Source organism: Ruditapes philippinarum, unplaced genomic scaffold (assembly GCF_026571515.1).
Source record: "Ruditapes philippinarum isolate M1 unplaced genomic scaffold, ASM2657151v2 ctg16767_1_1_1_1, whole genome shotgun sequence".
Lineage (NCBI taxonomy): Eukaryota > Metazoa > Mollusca > Bivalvia > Venerida > Veneridae > Ruditapes > Ruditapes philippinarum.
In genome coordinates, this window is record NW_026860627.1 from 1 (window position 1) to 8,838 (window position 8,838).

General features: G+C 31.1%; 1 long non-coding RNA gene across 1 annotated transcript; it reads left to right on the forward strand.

The window, feature by feature from the left end:
* The first annotated feature begins 2,592 nt into the window (after positions 1-2,592).
* On the forward strand, positions 2,593-3,559 carry LOC132712827 (uncharacterized). Its single transcript, XR_009623363.1, has 2 exons — positions 2,593-2,803; positions 3,463-3,559. It is a non-coding gene; the product is annotated as an uncharacterized LOC132712827 (long non-coding RNA).
* Positions 3,560-8,838: the final 5,279 nt, after the last annotated feature.

Here is an 8,838-nt window from a genome sequence, read left to right on the forward strand (position 1 = left end):
TGGGGTTTTTCAGCTTTCTATTTTCAGCCGTAAGTACATCAACGCCGGTTCTAAGACTTGATATGTTTTGTTTGTTTACATTAGAGCTAGACATAACTTTATCGTACTGGTCACTCATAAAACTCTGACTGTGTTCCATATCGGTAATCTTTTGCTCCATATTGTTCAAGCGGTCCGTTTTCTTATTCACGCTTGCTTGTATTGAAGAAAGTTGACCTAATTTAGAGTCCATGCTATCTAAACGCTGTATTATACATTGTAACATGTCAACATTCATCGTCGGAGTAGGGGGTGGGGGTTGTTGAAGAATCGGAGAAGTCTGTGGGTTCATGTAATACGTTGGTGATGAATACATAGGAGGGATGGGAGGCAACATAAATGAACTACAACTTGTCAACTCAAAATTGCAATAAATTGTGTGACAAATATAATTTGTTATAAATCTGTACTGTAATGTAGCCTACACCATGAATTATAAACAACATAGTCTATTTAAAATTATTATTATTATTATTATTATTAATTATTATTATTAATAATTTATTATTATTATTATTATAATTATGAACTCATGATTGTCTTATTATTATCATTAGATCACATCACACTATTATTATTATTATTACTATTATCAATTCATTATTATTATAACTAATTTATTATTATTATCATCATCATCATTAATAATTAATTATTATTATTATTATCAATTCATTATTATTATTATTACTATTAATTTATTGTTATTATTTTATTTTTATATAATGTTTATTAATTTACTATAATTATTATTATCTAATATCTTACTCATGTGACTGATGTTGCATTGAAGTCTGCATCTTTTAATTATTTGTGCATTATTAATTTATCAATTCCTATTTAATGTGATTTTAACCCCTTCTTATCCAACATAATTTGCTTATTATGCATACTTAATTTTACCATGAAAACAATAGGCCCTAAAATAAGGCAATGTATTCACATCTATGATAACAAATACTGAAATATAACTGAATAATTAATTTGTTCAACTTGTAGATCTAAACCTAGGTTTCACATTGTAAAATAATGTATAAAATAAACATTTAAACAGGAAATACCTCACCTAATACTGTAAGGAATTAAACTACTAGCTCTACTAACATCAGTCACCAATTTATCTCATACAACAATTCATCAAATGTCAGGAGTCATCACAAGACGCTGCTGATCACCATCGCATTTATTTCCACATTTCCCATACAGACCAGTAGTGTATTGTCTTTAATCACATTCTTCCAATCTCGCCCAGCAAAAAGAAAATTATAGATCTATTTTGAAGATTTAAAAGCAAATAAAATATATTTTAAAACTGATTAGCTAATAATAACTGATTTATTATGAACCTGTTAGATTAATAGACACATTTTTTCCTAATTCAGGACAATTAGCACAAGTTAACAAATATTTCTTGCTTCCACCATTCTTAACGCCATTGAAAATAGCAAAGTGCACCTACTGACCTAGCTAGATCATCGTATTATTTATGTAGATCTATCATATTTTTTTTAAAGGTTTTCATTACAATCATCATCGTTACCATCAGTAACTAATACACCGCGAATGATTTAACATTATAGCGAAATACAGACATAGCTAAATGAATAGCCGTGGTTGAGAGTAGATCCATGGATCGTCATAATAAAATTGTCAATTTACGACAGCAGTCAGCATAAAGCTAGACAAAGTACAATTCACAAAACAATGAATATAAATAATTTAAATTTAAACTGTTCTCGACAACAATCTGTTGAAGATCTAAATCTGAAATTGAATAAGAAAACTTCTCTGTCCATATAATATCCTGCTTGATTCAGTGTTCCATGTTCCCACCAAAGACATCAAGAACAAATCCGCTTCAATCGTGGAAAATATCAACAAAATTGCTGCTTTTAGGGCACACAGAAAATCACCGACGTCTTATCGATTCATATCTAGAAGATATTACTATCGATTGCTGTTTTGATCAGCGATTTTTTCCAATTTTTTCAACAACTCATTTCTTCTTCCTTGTTACAATATTCGACGCCAGCGTTAAAAGGATATGACGTAGATGCAGTACCTACGTCATAACCAGGGCAGGGTATAAGTTGTTCCCCAAATAACAGAGACTATTCTATAGAAATAGTCATCAATATACACAATATATCCGTATATATTTAGTGCAAACGCATTACGATTTTGTATTCTTTCATGTGGTGAAACTATCTTTCTAGGTTACGAAACATCGCTGATCCAGCTGCTATTTGGGTGCCCGACTGTGTCCAAAATAATACACGGAGAGGCTATTGAGGTCTTTTCCCACTAATAAGGCTTGGAAATCGCAAAATTAGCTATACATTATTGGTGCAACATAAAGAACAACTAAATAAAATGAGAAAATGTGCATATTCATGAAGCAAAATGTCAAATTACATGTCAGTCAAATGTACATGTTTATTTTAATTTCAGCTGTTGTTTCAAACCTTAGTTGACAAACGAGCAAACACTTTATTCAGCACGTAAAATTCATATCAATGTAACGTTTTTATATATTTTTTTTTCAAGGCAACCGTCATTGGATAGGGCTATCTGACGAAATAGTTGAAGGCATTTGGAAATGGTATAGCACTGATAAAGTTACCAACTACACAGACTGGTATCCGGGACAACCTGACCTTGGGTCCAGAGCAAATTGTGCAAATATCTTAAGCAGTCCACCCTATGCTTACCAATGGCTGGATGATGATTGCACATATAAATTCCGACCAATCTGTGAGAGAGGGTAGGCATATTAATTCATGTAAAAGTATCAGATATTGCATAGGTTATTGTAAATCATCATGATGATTACAGATCACATAACGGTGTATATCAAATATATAGATTTTATCATTCCTTAAACACATGCATGTTAATACATAGTTTTTAACATATGCATCTAAACATAGGAGATACATCAATTATATGAGGCAGTGACAACATTTTATAGTGAAATTCCAGGAGAATTACCAACTCATTTTCCCATTTATCTTTGAATGTGGCAAAACTTCTTATATTGCTTTCTTCATTTGAATCATTGTGTAATTCGTTTTTTACATAACGTCATGGGTTGCTTGAAAATGGAAGGAATTAAAACAAGTTCAAGCCTGTATTGCACACGCAATACACACTCACTCGATTTTCTTTAAGTGGGTGGTGTATGACATGCAATGTGACATTAGGTTGACTCGAATACAAATGCCTAACACACCCAAAAAAGAAATCATGCAAAGCTATTACTTCCATGAAGCAGGGCAACAATCAAAAACGCAATACGTCCTGTGATCGTGCTTTCAATATTTTGTTCGCACAAAATTGTATAATTCAGTTATTATATAATATTATCATATTATCATTATATGGCGGTTATTTTATATTAAGTGTGTTTGATTTTTGTTTCAGATTAGACACGGAGACATCAATTGTCGGAAAGTGATCTGTTTTAAGCTGTTTGTTTGGCTCAAAAATAATAATGCAATAATAAATAAATTTGCATCAGTTTGTAACTTATCAATTTGACCTGATATATTTGAGATATAAACACAAACTAAAAATCATAATGGATTGTGTCTAAATGTTCCTTAAATGAATATCTTTCTTTCTTTTTTTGACGGCAATTAAGATTCACTTTTATTAAATAGTATAAAGCCGGACAATACGGACCAGATATGAAAATCCCATAAATTGATTATATTAATGCAACGTCTTGTCTTGTTAATAAATTAATTAAAACTCTCAATGAACTTTGTAAAGCCAGTACGATAACGACAATGGAGACATCATTACTTATTTGAAAAATATTGTCATAATAAAGATCCAGAAAATAATGTTCACCATACACTTCATCACAAAATAAAGATCAACATGTATTGCTCATTACATTTTAATGATTTTAACTATGTAATCACTAAAAATTTGGCAAGTGCAATAAAAGGGATAAAACATTTTAAATGTGAATATATGAGTAACTTACCTTTTACGTAATTCTTAACTAACGACTACGTGACATGCATGTTATTTTTAAGACTCATAATAGCCCTTTCCTCCATCCCCATAACTCTTTTTCTCTTCTTTTCAGTTACCACAAGGAAATCATATATAACAATATGCAGCAAATTTTGTAGTGTAATGTGTTTCTTTATGAATCTTAGGACAAATAACTTCAAACTAATTAAGTTTAATATATTCTCAAGGGTGTTGTAATTATTTCGTTAACAAGAACGACAACTAAAGATTTAATTCTAACACTCCATGTGATTTTGTCACTATAGACAAAGAAGAAGAAAAACCCTCAATTTTATTGTTTACAAAGCCTTTTAAAGCAACATTAAAAAACATTTTTATTTATATTTTCAGTTCTTATAATGTTTTCTTTTCATACAATACCGAAATAATATCTCACATACACTAATGCCACTTATATCATTTAATAAATATTTTGACAAAAAGGCGCCAATCCGTAAGCAGCGTAATGACGTCATCCTAACTATACATCTCATTCATAAACGCTGACGTCATTTCATTCATACAAGTATGATAAATGGGGCACTGATGTTAACACAATACAATCCATTCTAAGACGTAAGTTTTTATTGTTGAAGACTTGATAAAATGACGTTTTTTTTCATTTCTTTTGTTTAATAATTTCTATATCTTAGCAACAGTAGGGTGCGAAAGTCGAACAGCGTTATACGAAAATCGGCACCGGAAGTTATTTCCGCTTGAAAAAATAACATAAGTTATCATCCTTATTTTATCTTGTTAGAATCGAAATAATATCGGTCTTAACGGTGTTTATCGTTTTGATGCGAAAATATTAGCCACTCAGGCCTTCGTGGTCAATTCCTACGCATCAAAACTCCAAACCGGTGTTAAATAGCCGATAAACACAGCTAAGACCGATATTATTTCTTAAATTAACATGAACAATGTCAAAAGAACAACAAAAAATATACAACCACCAACGCAATGAATACACTTGGGCATATGATGCAGACACTATTTTAACTATCCACGTAGTTTCCAGTAATAAATTTCTTTTTATGCGTTTAATTTGCTTTTAGACTCATTATAAAACATGAAAACCTATATAAACCATAAGATAAAAACAGGACAGGGCACAAGGCAGAGCACGGACGGGTGATTACTATAACAATACATAATAGGAACCGACTAGGAAATTAAAAATACGATTAATTTATGGGCCTACAAACGTAAAGGGATGTTGCGAAAGAGGACTAGAAGGTCAGGGAGGGGGAAGGGCAAATTTTAAATAAAACAAAACTAGGGGCAAAGGGAAGATACTTACCGTAGATTTGAAAACAAAAAGGGGCACAAAAGAGTCACCATAATTGTATGAAACAACAGACATACATCTGAGGACCACAGAGGGGTGCCGCCTTGGAACGGCTGGCAGCATAAGCACTGCTGGGGAGTTTAAACCTCACTGTAAGCCCCACCATGTTCCTTTTAAACGAGACAATGTTAATAAAATGAATCCCCACAAATTAAAATTCTAACAGTTCAGTTGTTATGGTTACAAAAGGTTAAAATAAGTCAAACGCAGAAATGTAGATACATATAAAAATAAACCCAATGACCATAACAAATGTCTTAAAGGAAGACAGTGTAAAGACAACATCACCTACAATGGCCCGAGCTCATAGCATCGTATTCAGCAGAATTCAATATTTTAACATGAAAATGTGAAATTTTTAATTTAGAACATCCGTAGATGTGTTCATACGGCGGTTATCATGGAGCCTTCAATATGTCAGCATTTTCAATTTTACTACATGTATTTTGGGCTTTCTTAAATAGGGAAAAATAGAATATCTACAGAAATTACAAATTGGCAAAATGTTTCAGGTTTGGTTTGAAAGTTGTAACCACTGTCTATGAAAGTGTCTTGAAAGTGCAAACCACCGTGACCGTCTATGATTAGCACCAGCTAAAGCAGAATTCAACATGTAACATGAAGTAGTAACAATTTAAGACTTGAAAACACGGCAGATATATTCATACGACGGTTATCATGCAACTTTCAATGTGAAAAGTTGGTGCAATTCCATGAAAAGCGGCGTACGGTCCTCAAATTAAAAAATAATAATGCGATAACACTAAACGAAAGCATATAGCATGTAAACAATGCATTAATTATTAATATAAAATCTTATTACATTCCTTGTTATTAATTAAGCTTTTTTATTAATGAAAATGACTATATTATGCTTAATTATTTGAATTTCTAGACAGTAGCCGAGTATTTTATATATAATTTCTGGTATCATCTCTTTATGACATTTGTACAAAAGACCCTTATTCGTCAATTATCATCATTCCGTTTCAAAAACCAGATGTACAAACACAAGAGAAACCAGAATGAAAGAAATGTTTCTACAGAAGAGACCCAAATATAAATTACATAGGCGTATGCTAAGTCGTAAGTTATAGTCAGGTGCCAGTCTGAGTCCGATAGAATGTACGGAGGAGCATCTGAGACCTGTCACCACTATCAAATGTTAACATGCCCTCTCACATCCTTTAGTTTGTTATCCTGCTAGGTATCTTACCAATGTGAATCAGGTCTGTGTTCTGGGAACGTAGCCTTGCTTTGATTAAGTCTCTTGACGTTATAAAATCCTTCACACGCTCCCCACTCCCCTTATAATTTTGAGTGTGGCAAAAGATAACATAAAGATTATTAATTGAGAAAAACTTCGGCGGATTATTTTTTCCGAGCAGATTCTCTGAACGTTTGAAAAGGTTGGTCAAGTATGTTTTGTCCTATATGTTAATACCTTGTTAATGTACCTATACAGGAAACATCAGTTTATAAAGGCATTATTAAGTCGATTTACGATAAGGACAGGAAAATCATGGCAATAAACATCTAACCGTTTCCGAAAAAGTAGGTTAATGACAATAGGACAAATATGCAAGTTAGGATAATTATCAAGCTGTTACCGGACTGTGTAGATGAATATATTGTTATTTCCATGCATTCCACTGACTTGGGTGTCCAATTTGTGTACACCTAAGTGTATTCAATAGGAAAACATGCATTTCTAAAATTTTGCAAATTTCATTTACATTTGTTACGCGTGTAAATATAAAGCTTTTAATGTTTACGCTAGTATCACTTTTCCCCATTTTTTTCGGATTATTTTGTATGTGTGTAAGTATCAAATAGTTACTTCGCTAAAACTTAAGATAAATATATAATTACTTCGCTAAAACTTAAAATAAATATATAGTTACTTCGCTAAAACTAAAAATAAATATATCGTTACTTCGCTAAAACTTAAAATAAACATATAGTTACTTCCCTAAAACTTAGAATAAATATATAATTACTTCGCTAAAACTTAGAATAAATATATCGTTACTTCGCTAAAACTTAAAATAAACATATAGTTACTTCGCTAAAACTTAGAATAAATATATAGTTACTTCGCTAAAACTTAGAATAAATATATAGTTACTTCGCTAAAACTTAAAATAAATATATAGTTACTTCGCTAAAACTTAAAATAAATATATAGTTACTTCGCTAAAACTTAGAATAAATATATAGTTACTTCGCTAAAACTTAGAATAAATATATAGTTACTTCGCTAAAACTTAAAATAAATATATCGTTACTTCGCTAAAACTTAAAATAAACATATATGTAACAAAGGTAACAAAGGATCGCGAACACATTGACTATATGATTTGTCATCCAAAGGACGGAATTCCGTACACTCAAGCAAAAGGTTAAAGTTAAAATAATTGTGACGAAGATACCTTCTTTACATTCCGAAAAAGTACATTTTATACAATAAAGTGTAACAAATGTTACAAATTGAGGCTCCTGTGCCTATAGTTAAAGACAGAAAATTATGTACACGTGATTGTATATTCTTTCGTCTTAAATATCATGTCCGTTGTTTGTTCAAATATTTACCCAATGAAGGTTTAGGTTTAAGCCAAAACGTCGGTTCACATGTGCAAAACAAAATCATGCGTCGTTGTTTATTTTTCTATAATTTTTAAACTCTAGCTGTCATTGAATTCATCAAAATATTTTTGTAACGTTTTCAAAAAAACATTTTTATTTGTAAATTTTGGATTTTGATAATTAACATTTAGTGATTACATTTTCTCACTCAATTTAATTAATTTCATTCACCTGCCCGTGTTTTTACGAGTTTTGAATAATCAAATTTGTTATAAAAAATTCAACAAACTAAATATTTAAGAAGAACCACCTTCATATTCTCGAAGTATGTATGAAAGTTCTCTCAACTTAGACTAATGAAATTCTACTGTATTTTTCTATAGTTGGTTTACGAATATAAAAAAAGTATGGACGAGGGCCATAAATTAAGAAACATCCGCAAATATGTTTATACGGCGGTTTTCATTGAGCCTTCAATGTGACGCTTTCGTGCCATGCCATGAAAAGCGGCGTATGGTCCAATGTAAAAGAATAAAACAAGTAAAAAGTGTATGTTTTGTTACGTGTATATAATTCATATAATACAACGGCATTATACGCCGAAAGTTCTTTGTCTCATTTCTACCCATTATACATGTATGTGTATATATAAAAATATTTATGCACGTAAAGTGAAAGGTATATTTGTTTCAGCCAAAACTATGGTAGATGCAACGAGTTATGCAATGGATACTTGTAAAGAAAAATTTGTTGTAACAAATCTGACGTGTACATTACATTAGTTCTAAAAAGATCGGAACATTGAAAAAAATTAATCAAATTTAAACCAGTTCATT